We start from the raw sequence: 24,986 nt of genomic DNA, 5'->3' as shown, positions 1-24,986 counted from the left end.
TTTTTAAACAGTTCTTCGGCCTTTGTCCCTGGTTGTCGGCTTCCCTCTGCTGGGTTCACTCTTGCCAATCTTTACGAAACACAATTCATGTGCTAATCTTCATCATGCAGGATTCACTTCCCTTAGCTTTCATAATCATCTGTCGGTCAAAGACTTTCAACGTTACAGAGGATTTTACAAGACCTCTGAATGACCACTTAGACCTTTTTTCGCCTCTTCCCAAGTCCTTCTGGTTACGGTAGTCTTAATGGTTGGCTAATCGCCTATAGATTCTTGAGTGAGCACCCACATGGTGCCGGACTCCTCTGCTGCTGGTTTTCCACCCTTCAAAATATTTAACAGTTCTTTGTTTGTTCAAAGTTCAGATAGCCACTTGCTACTTTTCGATCAACACAGTGGTGTCTTATCGATTCTCCCTTCGACTCACCGGCTGTGATGAACCGATTGACTTTCTTTCTCTTTGGAGTCAAGGTTGGTACCACCGAGACAAGCATCTCCCTCCGGCTTGGTAATCAGCAGAGGATGGTCACATGTACGGTAGACCTCTGCTGCAACACACATTGGCTATTGTTTGCAGACTTATTATTCCCCTGCTGAGGCTTCATGGGCCTTGGTTGGAAAGAGCAAGGTCGACTCTCTCCTTGTCACCCTCTCAGTCTGTGCCGTCTTTCTCCTCCTCTTGAACTGCCGTGCTGAGTTAGCCCTCACTCGTTCGGTCGGCCTTGCTCATAATGTGCTGTCTTGCTCCACCTTATATCCCTCTGGGGATGGAAAGGGCTGTCAGGTGTGTGTGATTCTGATGAATTGCCTCACTTTGCCTGACCCTGGTATTGGGACACGTCAGGTAAACGGCTCTGGTGTTAGTCCGTTGTCTTTCGCATTGTGCAAATGTGTTTGTATGGAAAAAGAAGGGAGGGCAGTGTTTTGGAATATCCTACATGGTATGATGGGGAAAAGGTATTGAAAAGGGGAGGGGATACCGCATCTCGCCCGTCAGTGTCCAACTCTCACTCTCCAAGGACCCCCCATCCAGGTGATCCTCCCTCACTTGTCCATCCCCAGGAGCTGGATCCAATAAAAATGGCTGTGTACTGGCCAACTGGATAACAGATCCACAGGAACTAGCTAGGGAGACACCCCAGCCTCCATGTGATGTAGCTACATTTGTTTCACAGGGGAACCGGGAAAGAAAATCTATATTTCCCTGGTCTTTTCCTTTTCGGTGTTCCACAGTGAAACAATAGGGTTGTAGGTCTAGAAACCATTCCATGACCCTAGGGTTAGAGTTTTTGTGTTGGCTAATTCAAACTAGGGCTAAGTGGTCTGTAACAAGTGTAACTTTCGTCCCAATAGGTAATACCTAAGATGGATGATGGCCCACTTGATGGCCAGGGCCTCCAGTTCCAAAACAGAGTAATTTCTTTCACGTGGGAACAACTTGCAGCTGGTGAACAGAATGGGATGTTCTAATCCATCGCAAACCTGGGATAGGACAGCTCCTAACCCTGTAAGGGAGGCATCTGTCTGTTAGACAAACTCCTTAGAGAAGTTGACTACCTTTAGGATTGGGTTCTGACACAGCGTCTGCTTCAAGGTGTTGTAACATATCTCATCCTCGTCATTCCACTGAAGTTTCTGGGGTTTGGCATTCTTGAGTTTATCTGTCAGCCTGGCTATTTTTTCCAAAAGGTTGGGGATAAACCTTTGGTAGTACCCTATTAATCCAAGAAGAGCTCTAAAATCTCTTTTGGTCTTGGGAGTTGGTGTACCTAAGACGGCTTTTACCTTTTTATGTTGTGGTTACATCCCGTTCCCTACGAAGAAGCCAAGATATTTTACGCCTGATTGGGCCAATCTGCACTTTGCTGGATTAGCAGTCAGACCAGCCTTTCTGAGGACTTTCATGATGGTATAAAGATGGAAGAGATGGTCCTCCCAAGTCTTGCTATAAATTACAATATCGTCGATATAAGTTCCACAGAAATCAGAATAAGGCTGAAGGATTTGATCCATGAGGCGTTAGAAAGTGGCTGGTGCACCGTGCAGACTGAAAGGTAAGACTTTAAATTGGAATAATCCCAACAGCATTGAAAACGCAGTATTTTCCTTATCGGGCCCATAGACGGGAAGTTGCCACTATCCCTTGGTTAAATCTAGGGTAGATAGAAAGGTGGCTGCTCCGAGTTTATCAATTAGGTCATTAATGCGTGGCATGGGATTGGCATCAAAGTATGGTATGGCATTGACTTGATGGAAATTAATACATAATCTCCGGGAACGGTCACGTTTAGTGACCAGCAAGCACGTTAGGGGAGGACCATGGATTTAAGGGTGGCTCAATAAAGTTGGCTTTCAAAATGTTGACTTCCTCGATCACTACCTGCTTACGGGCTTCTAGGAGTCAATATGGTTTTAAGTGTACCACTTTACCTTTAGGTGTTCTGATATAGTGGTATGTACCTTTTGCTCTCCCTGTTTTTTTCGAGAATACATCGGGAAATTAAATTACTACATCCTTTAGATCTTGTTGGTGTTGAGTAGATAGCTCAGAAGGAATTAAATCAAAGTTATCTATGTCTTCAGCAACCAAACAGGCTAGTACTTTGGCCTGGGTGACTGATGGGTTCTCTTTCCAATCTTTCAAGAGATTTACGTGATATCATTGGATTTTCTGTTTCCTATCCGGTTGGGCTACTCTATAAGTACAGGTTCCCGTTCTTTCTACTATTTTATAAGGTCTGTGCCACTTGGAGACTTCTGAGGTTAGTAAGAGGTCCAGTACTTTCTGTCCTATGGAGAATGATCTTAAACTCACTTTCACTTTCTTGTCATAAATGGCCTACTTTTGGCTTTGAGCCTTTTCCATGTGAGTGTAAACTAAGTCTCGGACCAACTTCATATGTTCTTGAATTCGGGTGGTGGTTTGTGAGATGGGAAAAAGGGCCTCCTCTCATTCTTGCCAGGTTTCCCAGAGCATGTCCAGGACATCTCTCGGTTCTCTTCCATAGTGAAATTCAAAGGGAGAGAAACCTGTGTGGTTTGGGGGGCTTTTCTCACTGCAAATAGTGCCCGTGGGATCATTCGGTCCAAGTCTTTCCTGTCCTTGTCTATCATTATTTGGAGAATTAGTTTTATGGTCTTATTGAATCTTTCTACAAAGCCAGCGGTTTGGGGATGGTACACAAAATTTCGTTAGGTGGTAATAGGGAGTAGCTCTTTGACTTCGGCCATAAGCTTACTCATAACATTCGAGGCCTGGTCAGTTAGTATTTCCTTGGGGAAACCGACCCTGTAGAAATACGGTAGAAGATGTTTAAGGATCAGCTCTGTAGTATTATTTCGCATTAGGAATGCCTTGGGATATCGTGTTGCATAACCCCCGATCACTAGGACATATTTATTGCCTAATCTGGAGGTTTCAAGCAGTCCAATATGTCCATACCAATTCTGGAAAAGAGGACTTCTATAATTGGCAACAGATTCAGAGGGGCAGGTGAGAGGATGTGCGTGCTGATGTTTGTTTTGACACATTTTGCACGTTTGGATGAAAGATTTTACCTCAGCGTGGATACCTGGCCATTAAAACTTTCTGCTAATATGCCCTTGGGTTTTAGAGCGTCCTAAGTGCCCCCCGCTAAGGTGGCAATGTGCGATTTCCCATACAACCTTTCCATGACTTTTGGGTATTACCGATTGTGTTTTTACTATACCATCTGGGTTTCTTTTCTGTAAAGTAATCCTTGTTTTCGAAAGAAAAAAGGACTCACTTTCTCTAAGCCTTCGTCTTCTGGAATTGCTTGTAAAAAGGCTTCAGCAAGATCTGGATCATTTTGCTGGGCAAAGGCCAAGTCTGGATAGATGGTGGGTTACTCTCCCTTCCTTTCTTCGATGTCAATTGGTTCATCGGCTTCTCCAAAGCTTTACCTTTTTCTGTTTTATCTGGTTCACCTTCTTTAAACTAAGGAAATAAAGCTCTTTCCAGAATCCCCTGGGCAATTTGATCTCCCCGACGTACCTCAAAAGGGATTTCGCCATGGTTTTGTAAGAGGACCTTCCCATCTCCCCTAAAGTCAGGATCAATTATGCCTGCTAAGATGTCTATCCCGAACTTCCACGCTAGCTCAGATTTTGGGGCCAATCGAATGTAACACCCCAGAGAGGGTATCAAAACCACGTCTGTATAAATCATTCCTCTTTTCCCAGGGGGTATGGTAGCCTCCCTACTGCTCCAGATATCAACCCCTATTGATTCCTTGGTGGCGATGGAAGGGCTAGTGGCTCTCTGACTATGTTGTTTTAATTGTAGGTTTCCCCAGTTAGTTTCAATTGAGTCACATCCCACCCATGACATCATATGTAAGGAACTCATGGTGACAACAGTAAAGACAGACACAAGTGATGACAGTTCAAGGGTGTTTATTAAACTGTAAGTGCAGGGTGGAAAAATGCCTAACCTAAACCTAAATCTAAGATGGGAGCAAGGGTCGACCATCAGATGAAAAATAAGGTGATCCTTGTGGCGTCTTGTCAAAGGCCTACACTAAAAAAAACGATTGCCAATTCCTTACATTTAATTACAGAAAGAGTGTGGGATGGGGTATTCAAATAAATGAAAAGCGTTCACAAATAATACATCTAGATGCGATTGCCTTGAGGTCTCTCTTCCCCACGTTTTTAACACAAAGGACAAGGTGGGACTTTGGAGCACAGCACATCTCGAGCCTTCCCAGTGCGAGCTAATAGTTCTGTAGCAGCTATCAGGTTCTTTGTAGGATAAGTCTCCTTTCAATAAAACTCTCTTGCCTTCGAGGCCTGATGCTTTCAACAAACAGACACAAAGTTCTTGTTCTACGAACACATTGGGTGATGGTTTCACCCCTGGGTCCCCCTCTTCTGGGCGCAGACCCCCTCAAGTCATATTCAACACATTTTTAAAACAGTTATTTGCTCAGTGAACTTTGGGTGGTGACTTTCCACCCCTGGATCTCCCTCGGTCAGACTCGGACCCCAAATGACAAGGGGGACACTTCACCTCCCCTTGTCTTGAAATATGTCTTGCTTTCAGAAATCTACTGTCCTTTTTAAACAGTTCTTTGGGCTTTGCCCCTGGTTGTCGGCTTCGCTCTGCCATGTTCACTCTCGCCAATCTTTAGGAAACAGAGTTCATGTGCTAATCTTCATCATGTTGGATTCACTTCCCTTAACTTTCATAATCATCTGTCGTTCAAAGACTTTTGACGGTACAGAGGATTTTACAAGACCCCGGTATGACCACTTTCTCCTTTTTTCCACTCTTCCCAAGGCTTTCGGTTACAGTAGTCATTACCCTTGGGTTATCACCCAGAGATTCTTGAGTGAGTACCCACGTGGTGGTTGTGAGAAACCTGAAGGTTTCTCCATAGCTAGACCCCAGGGGTCTGCCATCCAGGCGGCCAGGACACGGCCATCGCTATTGGATCCAGTTCCTGGGGGTGGACCAGTGAGAGAGGATCACCTGGAGGACGGGTGCTCAGGGAGTGGGAGTGGGACACTGATGGGTGAGATGAGGTATCCCCATTCTTTCAACACCCTTTCCCCCTCCTACCATGTAAGACATTCAAAACTACTGCCCTCCCTTTTCAGACACAAACACTTTCACACAACATACCAGAGAATGGACTTATACCAGAGCCGTTTACCTGACATGTCTCAATACAAGGGTCAGGCAAAGTCAGGCAATTGATCAGAATCACACACCTGACGGCCCTTTCCCTTCCACACAAAGTGGTCATACAGGAGGTCAAGCAAAATCCCGGTACAGTCGAAAGCCTTTGGCCTACGAACTTGAGAAAGCAAGGGAAGTGAATCCTGCAAACAATTATGAATGTGAAGTTGGCAAGAGTGAACCCGACCGAAGGATGTTGACGAGAAGGGGGCAAATCAAGAGTCCCAAGAAACAGTGTGTTGACAAAAGTGAACCCGGCCGACGGATGTCCCCTATGAACTGTTCAAAAAGACATTGGTCATTACGAGTTTGGAGGTAGCCATGGTGCTATTAGCACCATGGCTGCCTCCAAACCCGGGTCCGTGTCCGGTCTCACTGAATGGGGATTTACTGGGTCATTCCGACCTTGGAGGACCCGGTAAGCCCCCATTCAGTAAACCATTCCCCATTCCCATTTGAGCCCCAATAGGGCTCAATGGGAATGGGGAAGGCTCTAATTACGGGCCCGCAAAGGGACATCGGAATAGGGCGGTAAGGGTTTACCAGCACCTGCATCCTTACTGGTGCCCGTACTGTCTTGCTGCAAATCAGGATTTCGGTTTTGCCTGGATTGAGGAGGAGGTGGTTGGCCATCCTCCAGTGGTCGATATTCATGATACAAGAGGCAAGGTCAAGGTGCGGGGAGACTGGAGAGTTGGGAATCTTGAAAATGATATGAGTGTCATCGCCGTAGTTGTAGCAGGTAAGGGTGAGGGAGCAGATGAGCACAGGGAGGGGGCTTGGGTAGAGGTTGAAGAGTAGGGGAGAGAAGGATCCTCTCTGAGGGACCCCTTGAGAGACAGGGCAGGAAAGAGGAGGAGGGAGGGAGGATGTTGCTTTGTGAGCAGTTAGAGAGGAAACAGGAGATCCATTTTAAAGCATAGTCCCTTATGCCTAGGGAGTGGAGTCTGTCTGTGAGGGTGGTGTGGTTGACTGTGTTGAATGCTGCTGAGAGGTCAAGGAGGATGAGGGCAGCACTTTCATCTGAGTCTGCTGTTGTGGGGGTAGTAAAAGAGAAGTAGATGGGGGAGTGATCTGTCCATACCAGGGGGCAAGTGGATGGTGGGGAGATTGAATTGGTGGAGCTGAATACAGCGTCAAGAGTGTGCCCTTCTATGTGGGTTGGACCTAATACAAGTTGGGTTATGTTAAGGGCTGTCACCCTATTCTCGCATAGTCTTCACACTGTCAAGCACTGCAGGAGTGCTGGGGTTCTTTATAATTCTTCCTGGACTCTCTTACCTTCCTTTTCTGTCTTCCAACCTTTTTTAAATATCATTTATGTTCCTTCTCTGGCCCCTTTCCTGGCTCGATTCTTGTAGTATATCGCCCTCCTGGCCCAGCTGGTGATTTTCTGGACCATCTTGATCTCCTTCTATCCTTTTTTTGTCCTTCTTCATCATCTTTTTCCTTTTGGTAGACTTTAATCTCCCTTCCTCTAATCCTTCTTGCTCTCTGTTTACCTCACTTACTGACTCTTATTACCTTCAACTGTTCCCATTCCCTCCCTCCTATCAGCCTGACTCCTCCCTTGACCTACCTCTTCCCTTCCTTCCTCTGAGCCTGTTTCTTCCTGTCCTTTCTATGCGTTGGATCATTTTTATTTTTTTATTTTATTTTATTAGCATTCTGTAGTAAACTTCAACAATAAAACAATGTCTCATTAATAACATAGCTCCCCATTCCCCGTCAACACAGTCTCACACCTATCCCTCCCTTTCTCTATTTCCCCTTTCTTTTGATAAATTACATTTTATTATCCTTTTCCTTCAACTTTTACCGTGAGACAACATCACTGCAATAGCCAACACCTCCCACCCCCCCTCAACAAACAGGACCCCCCCCCATTGCTCCCCCCAACCCTCCCTACATCCCATCTCCAGCTTAGGAACAACAGGAAGTAAATAACCTCATTTGGGGATTCACAAATGAAAGGTAGCAACAACCCCCCCTTTCTTCCATCATTTATATACTTTATTGAAGGAGACCCGCTCAATTTCCCTAACAGAGGCCATATCATGAAGTTGAGCTGTTAAGTTCTCCATTTCATAGAGCTCCTTGGCCTTTTTGGCCCACCTTTGCTCTGTTGGGAGGGTTTCCGATTTCCATTCCATTGCTAAACAAGCTCTCGCTGCCAGCAAGAGGAAATGCACCATATGCGGCACCCTTTCCCATTGAGTGCCATGCTATTCAAGACCAAAAAGGACCAACCTCGGATCACAAACTCTCGAAACCCCTTCTACTTTTTTGATCCAGCTCAAAACTTCCCTCAAATAAGTTTGCGACTTCGGGCAAGACCACCATACATGCCAATAATTTGCTTCTACCTCACATCCCCTCCAACACTTAGGGCTCATCTGAGCATACATCTTGGAAAGTCTTTTAGGGTCTAGCTGCCACCTGTGCAGTAACTTCACTCCGTGCATTTTATATTATACTGAAATGGACGTGTTATGCGCCGCCATGCACATTCGGGACCACAGAGCATCAGAGATTGGAAACCCCATGTCTTTTTCCCACTTATTCCTCGGACCCTCTGCTTTAGTCTCTTTTGCGTCCAACAAGATTGCATATAATCTAGATATAAGACCTTTCGTGCTAAACCATTCACTAAGTATTTTTTCCATCAGGGTGAGATCCCTCTTCAATTGATCTTTCCATTTCCCTGCCATCAGGACACCTTTCAGCTGAAGAAATTCAAATATGCGTTGGATAATTTTTTACGTTCCTTCTCTGTCTCCCCCTACTCCTTCTACCACTCCTCCTTCTTTGCCTACTTCTACTTGTCGCGATCTTCAATCCTTTGACTCTGTATCTTTTCCCTCTTCTTTACACTCTTCTCTTCCATCTATTCTTACTTTTTCATCCTTTTCTTCTGACGAGGCTGCTAGTACCCTCCATTCTACTGTGCTGTCTGTACTTGACTCTGTTTCTCCTCTTTGTTCTTTTACTCTACTCGTAAAACTCCCCAGCCTTGGCTAACATATGATCTTATTTCCCCCTGGCGCTGTCTTCGTAAAGCTGAGTGGCATTGGAAAAAATCTCGATTTGCCTCTTTCCTGGCTGCACTTTCATCTTTATACTCTTCTTTTGACGCTTCCTTACTTGTGGAAAAGAAGTCCTATTTTTCAGAACTCACTGTCTCTCTTTCTCACCCCCCTCGTCATCTCTCCCAACTTCTCCACAACATCCTGTCTCCTAAATCTCCTGAACCATCTCTCCTTTCATCCCTTTCTTCCTCTGTCTTTGCCAGGTACATCACATCTAAAGTTGCTAATCTTCGTGCTGCCTTTGCTTCCTCTCCTTCCTCTTCTTCTTCTAGTTCGCCTCCATATTCTTTATCTTTGCTGATTCTGATGCTTCTGCCCTTCTTAGCCGTGCTCATCCAATGATGTCTCCTTCTGATGCTCTTCCCTCCTTATTCCACATGCCTACTCCAATGTTCTTCCCTATCTCACCTCACTTATTAATTCTTCCTTTTCAAACTCATGTTTCCCTGCTACCGTTAAGCATGCTCTTATTCTCCTGATCCTAACATAACTTGACTCTTAAACCTTCCACTCCTACTAATTTTCGCCCAATTTCGCTTCTTCCCTTCCTCTCTCAGAATTCTTGAACGGGCCGCGTACGTTCAGGTTGCTAGTCTCCTCAATCTTAATTCTCCTCTACCACCTCTTCAGTCTGCATTCCGTCCTTCCCATTCTACGGAGACTGCTCTTTTGCATGTCTCCAACTCTCTTCTGTCTGCTTGTCATTCTAAACACTCCTCTATACTTATTCTTCTCGATCTATCTGCAGCATTTGATACACTCTTCTTAGTTCCTCCCTTTCTTTTTTGGGTATTACTGGGTCTGTCCTTGAATGGTTCCGCTCCTATCTTTCTCAGTGGTCCTATTCTGTAACTTGGGGTGGACACATCTTTTCTTCACTTCCTCTTCTCTACAGTGTTCCTCAAGTTTCAGTAATTGGACCTCTCCTTTTCTTTCTTTACACTGCCCCTCTCTCTGCTCATATTTATTCATTTAGTCTTTCTTTTCAACTTTACAGAGATGATACACAAACCTTTCTCTCTTTTTCTTCCTTTCACTCTATTCTGCACTCCACTGTATCAACTTGTCTTTCTGCTGTCCAAAACTGGATGTCTTCTAATTTTCTACACCTCAATCCTTCCGTGACGCAGTTTCTGTTTTTTCCGGCTTCAACTGTTCCTCCTATTCTTCCTCCTCCGTCTTTCTTCTTTCCTCCTTCCTCTTTGCCCTTTTCCTCTTCTGCATGCATATTGGGCATTATCTTTGATCCCTTGCTTTCATCTACATTGCATATCTCTTCTATTGCTCACTCCTGTCGCTATGTCTGTTTTAACATCCGTCATGTTTGCCCCTATCTCTAATGTCATGCTACTAAACTTCTTCTGTTCTGCTGGATCTTTTCTCGTATCGACTACTTTTCTCCTCTTCTTCTTGGCCTTCCTGCCTCACACCTTCTTCCCCTCTGATCTGTTTATAATTCCTCAGTTCATCTTCTCTTCTCTTTACCTATTCTCTCTTCTGTTACATCCTCTCTACTGTCTATTTCACTGCGTCCCTTCGAATAGCGTCTTCGCTGGCATTTTCTCTCAATTGTTTTTAAATGTACTCACGCTTGGCTCCTCCTTACCGTTTGTTAATGTTAATGTTAATGTTAAGTAAATTGTATAAGGCGCAACTCGCCCAAAGGCCGCATTGCTCAGCAAGACAGAGAAAGTCAGAAGCCGGGGAAGACACCAGTAATCAAGTGGAAAACCTAATAATTAGAGTTCAAAAGGAATGTTTTGAGAGATCTCTTAAATGAGAGAACTTCAGAACAGAGTCGAAGACAAGTGGGAAGTGAGTTCCACAGGTGAGGAGTGATAGAGTCAAAACTAGTACCGCCGAAACGAGTCAGACTTTAACGGGGCTGCTTGAGTCTATTCGAGTTGCTAGAGCGAAGGGAGTGGGGGATACAAGAGTGCTTGATCCTTTCCTTTCGATAAACTGGTGCTTTGCCAGTGATACACTTTTGAGTGAAAAGCAAGACCTTTTAAGTGATACATTGTTTAATGGGGAGCCAATGAAGGGATTTACGTGCCTCGGTAATATGATTTCTTCTTGTAAGGTCGCACAAAGCTTGAATGGCATTATTATGAGCAACTTGAAGTGTGTCCAAATTAGACTTTGAGATATCTGCCAACAGGCTGTTGCCATAGTCGAGTTTGGAATTGACTAAGGCAACAGCAAGGGCAGCAGTATTAGTTTCAGAGAGAAGAGGTTTGATTTGCCTAATAAGGCACATAGTATAGGCACAAGATGGCTTTAATTGGCTAATATGTTTTTTCATATTTAATGTGGACTCAAAGTAAACACCCAGGGTCTTAACCCAAGGGCTGGTTTTAATGGAAGAACCAGCTATGCCAAAAGCGGCAAATCTGTGAGCCAGCTTAGCAAGGAGCTAATTGGTGCCAACAAGCATAAGCTTGGTTTTATTTCCATTAAGTGCCAGGGAGTTATGAATCATCCATTCCTCAATCATATCATAAATGGAGGTGATTTTTATAAGGTCCTTCTCATAGTCGCCAATCAATTCAATAAATACCTGAGTATCATCTGCGTAGTTAGTATAACCCCCGCCGATGCCATCCAGACGAGTGTAAAGGTTGAAAAGGGTAGGGTAGAGAAGAGACATGCTCCATGCAGGACACCACATCTAAGAGGTTCGGGAAGGAAATTTAAAGCCACCTGAGTTGACGCGGGCAGATCTGGAGCCCAAAAAAGAGGCCAACCAGAGCAAAGCACTACTGGAGCAACAGCAAGGAGTGGTTCACCAGATTGAACGCTGCTGAGAGGTACAGGAGCATCAGCAGGGCAACCTGGCCCGAATCCACAGTAAGGCATAGGTTAGCCTTCAAATCCAGCATGGCTGTTTCAGTGTCGTGTAATGCATGAAAGCAATTCAGCAAGGAACCCAATAGATGATTATCTTCAATGTGTTGTTGAATCTGCATGTATGCCACCCGGTCCAACCGTTTTTGCATAAATGTCACATTTGTGATCGTGCAATAGTTGCCTACAGAGGCGGGCTCAAGTGTGGCCTTTTTGATCACAAGGAAAATCCAATGAAAAAGGGAACCAGTCAAATGATTCTTTGATTTTTGAAGGAGAACACATATCATCGGGGCAAGAGGCAGGTTTAAAGTTAGAGACGATGTTGAGGAGATCCGCTTCTTCTCCTTAAAATTAAAAACAGGGGTATTAGAGCAAGAAGACTGGATACGAGAGACTGCATTGGTTTTAATAGTAGTAGAGATGGCAAGGTTAGAGTGCAGCGTGGCAATCTAGTCACAGTGAGAATTAAGTTCATCATTAAGACCCTGTTGGATATCCAGATACCATTGATCGCTCTTAACAATGGCAAAAATTGTCCTCCCCTTCAAACTCCTTAAGAATAGTAAAGGGTTCTCTTTGGGATGACTTAGCTATTTTAATTCGCTCTTCATAATAATCACATTTGGCAGCCAGCATGGCAGTTTTATAGTCAGACGCGGCTTTGCGATAAAAGACAAGATTGTCTGTTGTGCAATTTTTCCACCATGCCTGCTCTTTTTGTCTTTTCAATGTTCAAAAACCTAGAATCATGTCAGAAAAACAAGATTTACCCAGGGTTTCAGTTTTTTACAAGTTTGCCAGAAGGAGGTGCAATTGTATTCACAATGGACAAAATTATCTCATTATATTGGTCTGTACGGATTGCAGTGCTATCTGAATATGACAGAAAGGTTGGGCTAGTTCACAGAAAGCAATTGGCGTAATCTTACGAGTATTCCTTACAGTCATTTCAACTCGACAATTGATATTAAGTCGAGCAAGTTTACCAGAAAGGTCAAAACCGAAGAAGATAAAACTATGGTCAGACGAAGGGCATGCTAAACATTTCAAAATTATTCAGGCTAAGCGGTGACAAATAACCCAATCCAGAATATGTCTAACTTTGTGCGTAGGAGTCTTTATGAATTGTTGGAGCCAGTGGGACTCAAATGACGGAATAAGATTAGAGGCCTCATGATCATCAGAGTGATAAGCCCAATAGTTAAAATCACCCAGAAAACAACATAGGATGTAGTCTTGATAAAATCACCAAGTAACATAAGAAGCTGTTCTTCAAAGAGCGGCATAGCCGTGGGAGGACAGTAGACAGTGAGACTGCAGATGGTGGTATTACAGACAATAGCAATTTTCATAAATGTGTATTGACATTCATCTATAGATAAGGAAGTGAATCTATGAGAGATCAGCGTGTCTCTGACAATAACCGCTGTGCCACAACCCCGACCAGAGTCCCTTTCTTCGTTAGTCTCCTTCTATTCTCCCTCTCGGACTCTCCGATCACAGAATCTGCTCAATCTCACTGTTCCCAAACCCCCTTGCGCTTTTTCACATTTCCGATCTTTTGCTCCCTCAGCCCCTAAACATTGGGATTAACTCCCTCTTTCTATTTGCTCTTCATCTCTTTGTATTTTTCAATCCAATCTAAAAGCTCATCTTCTGTCCCTTCTTTCATCTTAGTGACTACCTGTTTCTTTTCCCCTACTTCTGTTTAAGTTGTTTTGCACTTTCATGTAATTGTACTGCTTCCAATACTTTGTAATAGCGCCTTTGGCGAAAAGCACTTTATAAATTCAATAACATGAATGAAAATCAGAAAATCAAATGCACAGTCCAGGGGGCAGCGATAACCACACTCAGATAATTCACAGCAAATAGAATGAAAGAACTCATGGCATCAATGGGCACACACAGATATTAGCAATCCTAAAACCAGAAGATTTGAGGAGAGCAATATTCAAGAACAGATATATCATAATCCATACACATATATCCCTAAACACAGAGACAGTCACCGCCTGAGAATTCATGATCTGTACGCGTGAAGTAATCCACACACACACACACCTGTTAACTGAAGTTTGTTGTCACTCTGAATTCTACAACTTGGGAAAGGAAAGGTTCTTGGCCTACAAGAGACCACAGTCCTGGAATGCACTGACCAATGTAAGGTCACTTTAGCCCCATCTCTGCCACCTAAACGTACTCTTTGTATCTCTAGGACATTCATTGTTATTTCCTGAGAAAGGTGAATACAGTGCAGAATGATCTGTACACCTCTCTCAGCTGTTCAGCATGCACTGTGATTCCTACCTCATTGGTTAAGGGTATGCATGTCACAGTGGTATGAACTTCACAGTCCCTTCTCTCTGCCTTTTGGTTAATTCCATCTGAAGCAGTACATCTTTGGGATGTTCTTGAGCTGATTCATCTTTGAGGAGGTCTGATAAGCAGCACCCTGGGTATATCTGGAAGCCATCTGCAAACACTTCTGCTAAGAGGTCCACTCTGCACTTGGCACCTTTCCTTGCTGGACATTGCTCTGATGAACCATTAGCTAATGTCTGGCTATGGGTTGCTTCTCCGCTTTCTCATTGTTTGGGCCCTGCAGGTAGGTTGCTAGGTTGCTCAAGTGCTTGATTCAAGGGGCTGACGGACTTACAATACAGGACTTCCTACAGGGACTAAATGTTACTTTTTGGAAGGGGGAGATACTGGCCCTAAAACCCGTATGACCTTGTTTTTATGGGGCTGCTCCTGTCTTTTGAAGAATGCATGTCTTGTTGAGATCATACCGATCTAATCTTGTAATCCTTTCAAGCATGGGTGGTGCGTCACAGTGAGTTCCGCACCAGAGGCAGCTTTGAATGGATGGACGCATGGGAGTGATGCTTCTCCACATAAAAACAACAGCATGAACCACATTTCTGCACTCATTGGCAAGTATTGGGCCCTCCCTCCTTCTGCTGCATTAGTTGGGTTATAGATATTGCGATACTGGAGGGGTGTGTATAGGGGCAAAAGAGAGCCTAACACAATGGTCGTTACCATAATTTGTGCACTCTGGAATCAACTTGATAGATAGAAACATAGATACATGTTACGACGGACGATAGATGACCTCATATCGAGATGACGAACAAATATGCTAGCCATGCCTGGTGTAATAGATGCTGATTTAGCAGTTGAAAATGTCTTTTGTATTTTGTGAAAGGTATGGGAGGAGAGCTCAAGGGCAACGTGTTTGTCTTGGAAGCAAGACAGCGCAGAGTAACACAGGTTTTAATCCCAGTCTCGGGCTTATAAAATTGTGTCCGATATTAAGGGCGTTATAAAAAAACTATTATAATTATATGTGTCTCTCTTGTTCTCTGACTCTTTGGGCCTCATTCCGAGTACGGCGCTAACCAATGGCGCTATTAACGCCTTGGTTGACGCCGTACCCGGACCGGCAGCGCCTTGGTGGTTGGCGGAATTACCGCCCCATTCCAAGGTTGGCGGGGCGGTAATTCCCCAATCCCCATTTACCCTTCCCCATTCCCATTCTTGCCCCATAGGGCATAATGGGAGTGGGGAAGGCGTCAATTACGCCACCGTAAATTACGGTGGCGTAATTAACATCAAGGTCCCTTAGCGCCATGGTATTTAACGCCTGCTAAAAGCAGGTGTTAAAAGCACCATGGCGCTAAGGGAACTCGGAGTATGGCGGTAAGGGATTACCGCCACCGCTCTCGTTAGCGGTGGCCGCTATCCCTTACCGCCATACTCGGAATGAGGCCCTTTGTGTCTTATTATCTTTTTTTATATGTCTCCCGTGCCTTTGTGTCTTTCTCTGACTTGTTCTCTGTTACTCTGTTTGCAAACTGGTTTTATTTCTCTCGTGCACTCTGTATCCCTCTCTGTCACCCTGTGTGTGTCTCTCTCTCCTCCTCCGTCTGTGTGTCTGTGTGTATTTCTCTGTCTCTTTCTTTCTCCCTCTCACGCCCTGTATTCTCTATTTCAAATGGATTGTGTCCTCCCACGTATTCCTCATCTTATGATAATGCATCTCCCAGCTTTGCAGCTTTGGAATTTTTTTTTCACCAGAGGGTGCTGTGTTCGAGGGCGCAGAGTTGTAGCCCCTCGAGGGCCGCCATCGAGCGTCGACGTCATCCGCTGTATAAAGGGCTCGAGCAGCGCCCGTTACCTCAGTTCGGTTTTTCCTACGCAACTGCTTAGTGTTACGAACGGCGCATCAGATTTTTCCTCGACGATGTCTTCGTCATCTACTCCCACCACACCCAAGACAGGGTTAAAAAAATGTCAGAAGTGTGCTAGGAAAATGTCAATAACCGACCCCCATCGGAATTGCCTCTGGTTCCTCAGCCCAGACCATCGGGTTGACGAGTGCGGTTCCTGCCAGGCCATGTCCAATAAGGCTCTTAGGGAACGTAGAGGTAAGCTGGCGGTGGGGGAGGAATCTTACAAGTCTTCTAAAAGACAAAAAGATTCAGATGAATCTAGTCGGAAATCTCGACATCACTCGAGGAAGTCGAGATCAAAGAGTCGCTCTGGAAATCCTCCTCGTCTTGGACTAAGAAGTCAAAAAAGTGACGTCACAGGTCTTCTTCCTCCTCTTCCTCTTCTGAGAGGAGAGTAACTTATCCATCCAAGCACGATTCCCCAGAAAAATGGGAGGCCTTTAGGGCTTTGATGCTTAAAATATTCGAGAAAGCGTCCCAGACCCCCTCGAAGTTGCCGCGTGGTGATCATGCCTGTACCCACTCTAAAAGTGACAGAGGAAAATCTAAATCTAAACACGCAAGAGTCGAAAAAGAGTCCAGAGTGTCATCAAAGGAAAGTTCCTGACGCCTCGTACTAAGTCAAAACCTCCGGTGCATAAATCGGTGGTGGCGGAATGGACATCGGCGTCGAAGTTGATGCTCGACTCGACACAGTTGACGACTACTTCGTCGAAACCGCCGATGAAAATGGCGTTGACGCCTTTGACTGTAACGAAGCCTTCTTCGACAGTATCGAAGCCGCCTTCGAAAACATCAAAGCCACCATCTTCTTTATTGACGCCTTCAACGCCTTTATCGAGGCCTTCATTAATCCTGATACCCAAGTCAACGCCATTACCCATGCCTAAGTCGATACCACCCTCTTTACTTGAAAAAGCTTTCCATCCTCAACCCAGAAAGGAATTTTTCAGATCAATGTAATCCATTTTTGAAGAACTCTCCTCTGAAGAGGATGTCAATTCAGCTGGAGTTAGGTTTGGTGCCAGAGAGGTCCCTGAAGAGCTAGTGGACCCGAATTCCAAAATAACAGATCTTTATGACTGTCTCCAAAATGCCAGTGGCCTAGACACTTCACCTGAAGTGGATTTTGAAAGACCAAACCCCACAGATCATGCTGATCCTAGTTATAGGAATCTTATGGGAAGGGTTATTGATTTTAGGGTTGGAAGGCAGCCTCCCCAGATTTCTACCAGGATGACATGACGGACATCCTGAGTGAAGGTCCTCTAAAAGATCCTGTTCTTCCATTCCATAAAGCACTTCAAAAGAGAGTGATGGCAAATTGGAATACTCCTGATTCTATTTCAGCAGTAAACAAGAAATTTGTACCAAAATACAGGCCATCTTTATCAGACCCAGAATATCTATCTAAACATCCCTCTCCTGAAAGTCTAGTGGTTCAAGCTGCAACCTCCACTAGGCAATCAGCTTACCCATCAATACCACCAGACAGGGATGATACAAAAGTTGATGCTTGGGCCCTGAAAGTTTTTTCTTCGGGCAGCATGACCCTTAAATCGACTAATGTCACTTGCACATTAGCAAGATTTACATATACCCTGTGGGACTGCATGTCATCAGCGGCTGAACGCATCCCGGAAGGTGAGGAACGGGATGGTTTCCTGGTTATAGTAAAAGATAGTAAAGAGGCTATGGAGGAATGCCTTCAGTCAGGACTGGACACTGTGGATAGTGTAAGCAGGTCCATGGCATCTAGCACGGTCCTACGCATGTTTTCATGGCTAAGGAAATCTGGCTTTGCACCTGATGTGCAGTCTAGATTACTCAATATGCCCTTTGATGGCTTGACGTTGTTTGGCAGCAAGGCGGACGAGAGCTTGGAGAAGATGCAGACCTCAAAAGCGGCAGCAAAATCACTTAGCGCCGCTACAAGGCAGCCTCAACAACACTCTGACGCAGGCTCATCTTCCTGGAAGAGTCAGAGAGGCCAACAGAGAAAACCCTTTCGTGGTGGGAAAGGTGCTAGAACAGCCACAGCAGCGGCTACTAGCTCCTCAGCCACTGCTGCAGCCGCTGCAAAGCTACTTTGAGGTCTTCACCCATAAGACCCCAGTGGGAGGCAGAATCACTCGGTATCTGGATGAATGGCGGGGCATTACATCAGATGCCTGGGCACTAGAGATAGTGACCCATGGTTACTGCCTTCCTTTTTATCAAAGACCTCAAGATCATCCACCGGGAGCCAACTCTGTAAAAATTTCAGACCCGCTCCTTGTGCAGGAGATCTTAACCCTGCTAGAGAAAGGTGCAATAGAACATGTACCTGCAGCGGAGAGGGACAAGGGTTGGTACTCCCCTTATTTTCTCATCCCCAAAAAGGATGGAGGATTGAGACCCATCTTGGATTTAAGAAACTTGAACAAGTTCCTCAGGAAGGACAAGTTCAAGATGGTGACACTTTCCTAGATCCTTCAGGCTCTTCAGCTTCAGGACTGGCTGGTTTCATTGGACTTTCAGATGCTTACTTTCATGTGCCAATCCATCTCAAGCACAGAAAGTACCTGAGGTTCGCAATTGGTGGTTCTCATAAAGTTTTGGGTTCTACCTTTTGGGCTGACCTCCGCCCCAAGGGTTTTCACCAAACTGATGGCGGTGGTGGCAGTGAGTATCAGAAGAAGGGGGGTTCACATCTACCCTTATCTGGATGGTTAGTTAATCAGAGCAAGTTCACCTGAACGAGCCCAGGAACATCTGGCCTTGACCTGCCACTTCTTACACAGTCTGGGCTTCTCCCACAATTACAAGAAGTCACAAATGATTCCAAGCCAAAGACTCCAATTCATCGGAGCAGTCCTGGATACTTTCTCAGGGAAAGCCTTGCCTCCTGAGGAGAGAGCTCACCACCTTCTGCAGATGGTAACGAAGTTTCAAAATTCCCAACATCTACCGGCATTCGACTTTCTAAGGTTGCTAGGCCTCATGGCATCCTGCATTTTTCTGGAGGCAGAGGCCAGATTGAGGATGAGATCCCTTCAATGGGCCCTCAGGACTCAATGGTCCCAATTTTCAGGGGAGATGACAGATCTTCTGCAAGTCTCGACCAAAGTGGCTCAAGATCTCCTATGGTGGGCTTGCAAGGAGAATATCCTCAAGGGGGAACCTTTTTGGCAACCATGGCCGGAGATAACGGTAGTGACGGACGCCTCACTCACGGGGTGGGGAGCCCACACCAACGATCTGACAATCAGCGGTCGTTGGTCTCCATCGGAGTCCAAACTACACATCAACCTTCTGGAGCTAAGGGCAATCAGACTAGCGCTGAAGGCCTTTCTGCCCTCTGTACAGGGAAAGAATGTCCTAATAATGACGGACAACACAGTGGCCATGTACTACCTCAACAAAAGAGGAGGCGTTGGATCACTCCCACTGTGCAGAGAGGCAATGCAGCTCTGTTTCTGGGCAATGCAAGAAGGAATCTCTCTACCGGCAGTTCACCTAGCCGGAGAGCTGAACGCGGCGGCAGACGCTCTGAGCAGGCAGAGCACAGTCTCCCACAAATGGGAACTAGCTCAGGAAGTCCTTCAAGAGATCTTCGCTCTTTGGGGAACCCCTCAAGTGGATCTGTTCGCGACCGGTGCCAGCCAGAAGTGCAAACTGTACTGCTCAAGGGAATTTCCCCCAAGAGAAGCCCTAGGGGACGCGTTCGTAGTGGGCTGGGTATTTCCACTGCTGTACGTGTTTCCTCCTGTCCCTGTGATTCCTCAAGTGATCAGGAGGTTGAGAAAGTTCAGGAAAACCATGATCCTAATTGCCCCGGATTGGGCCAGGAGTAGGTGGTACCAGGACCTTCTGGACATGTCCATCTGCCCTCCAATACGTCTTCCACAAAGAGAGGATCTTCTCTTGCAAGAGGAAGGTCGGGTTCTCCATCTAGAGGTCAAGACACTCAGCCTTTTCGCATGGTTTCAGAGAGGCTGAGCTATAAGGATTGGGCCCTCCCGGATGACTTAATGGAGATTTTGCTTTCAGCCAGTAGGCCAGCAACAAAATCCCTGTTCCGGTGTCGTTGGAACAAGTTCAGTAACTGGTGCAGGGATAAGAATGTGGATCCATTCCTTTGTAATACTCCAACAGTACTTTCTTTTCTCTTATACTTAGCCAATTTGGGGCTCCAAGTTGGCACTATAAAAGCATATTTGGCAGCGCTATCTATCTTTAAGTGTCCTATTTTAAAATGCCCTTAGTAATTCAATTCTTGAAAGGGCTAACAAATGTGTACCCCCCCCCCCGACACCTTTTCAAGTGCCTATTTGGGATTTTAATTTAGTCGTAAAATTTCTCATGTGTGACTTCTTACTTCTCACTCTTAAAACAATTCTATTGGTGGCTATAACATCAGCCCACAGGGTAAGTGAGTTGCAGGCACTGTCTTGTAAGCCTCCTCACACCATTTTCCATAGGTACAAAGTTATTCTAAAAGTCAAACCATCGTCCTTGCCGAAAATAGTTTCTAATTTTCATCTGTCACAAAGAATTACCTTACCTTTTTTTTATCCTCCTCCTCACTCTAGTAAGGAAGAGGAAAGGTTGCATAGACTGGACCCAAAAAGGGCTCTCAGTTTCTACATTTCCAGATTGGCAAATCTTCGACAATGTGGCCAGCTATTTGTTGGGTATACTGGACACAAATTGGGCCTTGGAGTGTCTAAACAAACTATCCAGATGGATAATTCTAGCAATCTCTGAATGCTATACATTGGCTGGGTAAGAGCCTGCAGATGGATTAAGGGCTCATTCAACTAGAGGCATTGCAACTTCCACGGCTCTTCAGAGGGGTGTCCCAGTGCAGGATATTTGTGCTGCGGCCACCTGGACGTCAATGCACATCTTTGTAAAGCATTACTGCTTGGACTCTACTTCATATCAAGGAGGACTATTTGCAAAATCTGTCCTTCATTCAGTCTATAATTAAAATGTCTAGTACTCCCACCTCTAAAATTACAACTGCTATGGGAGTCTATCATAAGATGAGGAATACGTGGGAGGACACAATCCATTCGAAGAACAAGATACTTACCAACTGTAACATTCTTTTGATTGGGTGTTCCTCGCACGTATTCCTCATCGACCCTCCCAACCTACCCCTCTGTACAGTTTCCGCCGGTTGCACTCTAATTTCCTTAAGAGCCTGAGAACTTAAAACCTGATCAGCTGATGCGACCATCAACACCGTAAAAACAGAACTGAGTGAATGAACGCTGCTCGAGCCCTTTATACAGCGGATGACGTCGACACTCAACGGCGGCCCTCGAGGGACTACGACTCTGCAGCCTCGAACACAGCGCCCTCTGGTGAAAAGAAATTTCCAAAGCAGCAAAGCTGGGAGATGCATTATCATAAGATGAGGAATACGTGGGATGAACATCCAATCGAAAGAACGGTACAGTTGGTAAGTAACTTGTTCTTCTCCCTATAGCTCTGTCTCCCTTTCCCGCTGTGTGAAAGAATGCCACCTGGTGGGGATGGCATAGCCTGATTTTTTTAACTCCCTTCACCTACCCCCTCCTCTACCCTCCCCCCTCCTTGTAAATTGTTCTACATATTGTTCTAATGACCTGTTTCATGTTTGTAAATATGCTTCTCTCACTTTTGTACCTGTTGTTATACTGCAAAGCGCTTTGGCTTAAAGCGCTATATAAATTCAATAAACATAAACATAAAATGATGGGATTCATTCTGTGTCTGAATGGGAGGTCTGCTAATCAACCCCCTGTTTCATAATGCTCCATGACAAAATCATAGTGCACTCGTGCTTTTCCCAAGATCGTAGTGCAGTTGCAGCAGGACAGCTCCAAAGGTCACGTGTGCATCCTTGACAGCTACTGGATGTAAGGAAGGCATGGCATCAAAGCAGGACAGACACAAGTGATCACAATTTAAGGGTGTTTATTAAACTGTAAAAATGGGTGAGATAAACTCCTAATCTAAACCTAAATCTAAGATGGAAGCAAGCTATGACCATCAAATAATAATAATACAGTCCTAGTGGAGTCTAGTCAAATAAATAAAAAGGGCTTATACTAAGAAAAACCTATTGCCAATCCTTACCGCTATGCTACAAAATAGTGTGGGATAATGTTCACAAAGAAAGAAAGAAGCATTCTCAAAATGATAAGTCAGGATGTTATGGCCGGGGTCTCCCTTCCCCACATTTGAAGCACAGGACAAGGTGGGACTCTCGAGCACAGCACACCTCTGGGCTTCTCCAGCCTGAGTTTACAGTTCCTTTTCCAATATCAGGGCCTTCTGTGCCCAAGTCTCTTTTATGCAAAGTCTCTTGCTTCAGAGGGCCTGATACAAACAAACGTTCCTTCTAATCATTTTCACGTCGGGCAATTACTCTTCAACCGAGGATCCACCTCAGCCGGGCTCCGATCCCCTTCACAATGTCAGCCTCCCTCAATCGGGCTCAGACCACAACTCACTGTGGACATCCCTCTGTCAGGTTGACTTTTGTCACCACAATGCAGTTCACTTAGCTTTTCAATTCACAGCATCATCATCTTGTAATATTCAGGAATCTTAATGTCATTTTAAACAATCCTCTGTGTTACCTTCCCCTACTTTACTTTGGTCCCCCTCGTTTCGGGCTCAGACCTTCCTTCACCTGCCTCCCAAAGCATTTGCCAATTCACCCAGAGACCTCAGAAGGGCGGTTACATCTCGCTGGGTCACTCCATGATTCTTTGGCAGGTTTCACAATATCACACTTTTCACACCGTTCTCCTCAGTATCACAGTACACTTCCCTTTCACAACGTGTCAAAGACTTTCAACTGTACAAGGGGTTTGGTTTGACCCTTGTATGACCACTTTGAATTCTCATGCCGGCCTCCCCTAGGGGCTCTTGGTTTTTGTAATTGTTCTCAATTCAACATTCCTCCTTGTTCTGGAGCGGGGCATTCGTTAGAGTCTTTCGAATGAGCGCCCATGTGGCACCGGACAACTCTAACCCTAATACCTTGGTTATTCACAAAAGATCTTTGTCTATTATCTTCTTCACCTTACCCAAATGTTGCCACTGCTGCTTTGAGCTTAACACAGTTCGGTCCAATATCAGTTTCTTCCAACTCTCCGGCTGTGCCGAACTCGTTGGCTTTTCTTCCGCTGGAGTCAAGGACGATACCACAATGGCAAGCTCTTTCCCCCCTCTGGCTATCATTGCAGGAGGGCCCCATGTATCGTTGACATCTGTCGCACCAATCGCAGCTGCAATTCCTGGTCTTACTGTTCTTTTATCCAAGGCTTCACAGCTCTGGGTTGAAATGGGCATGGGCAACTTCCTCCTTGTCGTCCTTTCGGTTTCCACTGCCTTTCTCCTTCATTTGAACTGCCGTCCCGGAATAGCTGCTTCCTCGTGCATTCGGCCTCGCTCAAAGTGTGCTCCCGTGCTCTGCCTTTTATCCCTGTGGGGAAGGAAAAGGACCATCAGGTGTGTGTAGTTATCAGCAAATGCCTGACTCTGCTTGACCCTTGTGTTGGGACATGTCAGGTAAATGGCTCTGCTGTTAGTCCATTGTCTTTCGCGGTGTGAGAAAGTTTTTGTGTAGGAAAAGGGGGGTAGAGTTTCTAAATATCCTACGGCGTAGGATGGGGAAAATGTGTCATAAGGAAGGGGGTACCGTATCTCACCCGTCGGCATCCCACTTCCACTCCCGGAAGACCTCCCATCCAGGTGATCTGCCAGAACTGGTCCACCCCCAGGAACTGGATCAAATAGCGATGGCCGTATCCTGGCCACCTGGATGCCAGATTCCCGGAGACTAGCAAGGGAGACACCTTCAAGTTTCTCACATGAAACTTAAAGTTCCAACAGGCTGAAGTGGCTTTAAAATCGTCTGCACCTCTGATTCAAAACATCCCTCTAGAACTCGTTCCCAGTGTTGACTCACAAGGCCCCCACAATTCTTCAATTTCAAAAATATCTCAAAACATGGCTCTTTCAACAACACCTGACCAAGGACTAATTCCAATGGATGCACGTACCGACACACAGACCCAAACTCACAGTACTGTGTTAGTGTTAAAAGATGCCAGCCTAAATGTTGGCTCCCACACTCTGTACAGCGCGCAGCTGATCTCGAGCTAGGCTCACATTAAAAAAAAAATAAACATAATAACTTTGTACCGTAGTCACCCTGGTGGCAGGTTAAACTGTAAATATAAGCCATGTCTGTTTATGGAATCTTAACTAATGAGATCTCACCATTAAACAGACACCGCATTTGGATGCCCTATTAGTGACAGCTTGGTGAGCAGTGCTTCAGTCATGACAGGGCTGGTGTGTATTAGATGTGTGGCCTGGGTGACACCACAACAGTCATGTGCGACAATGCCAAGAAAGCTGCTCTTTTGATCCCGGAGCCAGGCTGACTTCTTCCTCTCAGGACACAGGAACCATCCCCAGGAGATCCCCTAAGAACTGGGGCTTCAAAGGCAATCCTGACATTACAAAGGCACTCTCAAACCAGGGTGCTGATCACCAGAGTCCTTCTGAAGTAGGCAGACATGGGAAGGGGTTACAGTTAGAGAAGTCCAGAGGAGAAGGTTAGGCCAAGAGAGATTCCACCGTCTGGAAGAGGTTTTTTGCTCGGGTTCACTACACTTCCGGTTCCACCCGACCTCCTTCAGACAAAGCAGTCTGGGCATGATGTTAGAAGCCAAAGTACACTTACAGCAGTCGGGAGTGCACCCCTGACAAGGTGCTTTCTTTGGACCAATCCACTGTAGCATTGCACTTGTATAAGAGAAGCAAACCCTTTTCTTAGTTGATTAAGCTGTGGATCAAGGCCTCTCTGTTTTCTGTGCACTGGAACCAGGATCCTGCACACTGGAGGTGACAAACTCCCTGCAGGTGCAAGACAAATGACCTGTGATAGAAGTGCAGAGTTAAGGACTCAACTTGTCTCTCAAGTCCCCGGATTGTGTCTTCCAGCAATGCAGAAGCAGCTTGGAACCCTGTTTACCACCTCAAGACATAGAGCGTGCTCGACTCACATTGAGCCGATACTGAAAATAAACCTGGTCTGCTTTTGGCACTTTA

At 45.5% G+C, this 24,986-nt stretch overlaps 1 protein-coding gene across 8 annotated transcripts in view; it reads left to right on the top strand.

Annotated features, from left to right (window-relative positions):
• SYNGAP1 (synaptic Ras GTPase activating protein 1) overlaps nucleotides 1-24,986 on the top strand; it is a 2,054,767-nt gene that overhangs the window by 1,806,568 nt on the left and 223,213 nt on the right. The gene's annotated exons all lie outside the window — the stretch shown is intronic.

This window comes from Ambystoma mexicanum, chromosome 13, assembly GCF_040938575.1.
Source record: "Ambystoma mexicanum isolate Mex_15411 chromosome 13, UKY_AmexF1_1, whole genome shotgun sequence".
Lineage (NCBI taxonomy): Eukaryota > Metazoa > Chordata > Amphibia > Caudata > Ambystomatidae > Ambystoma > Ambystoma mexicanum.
The sequence above is the reverse complement of the archived record's forward strand: the minus strand, read 5'-3'. Positions and strand labels throughout refer to the sequence as shown.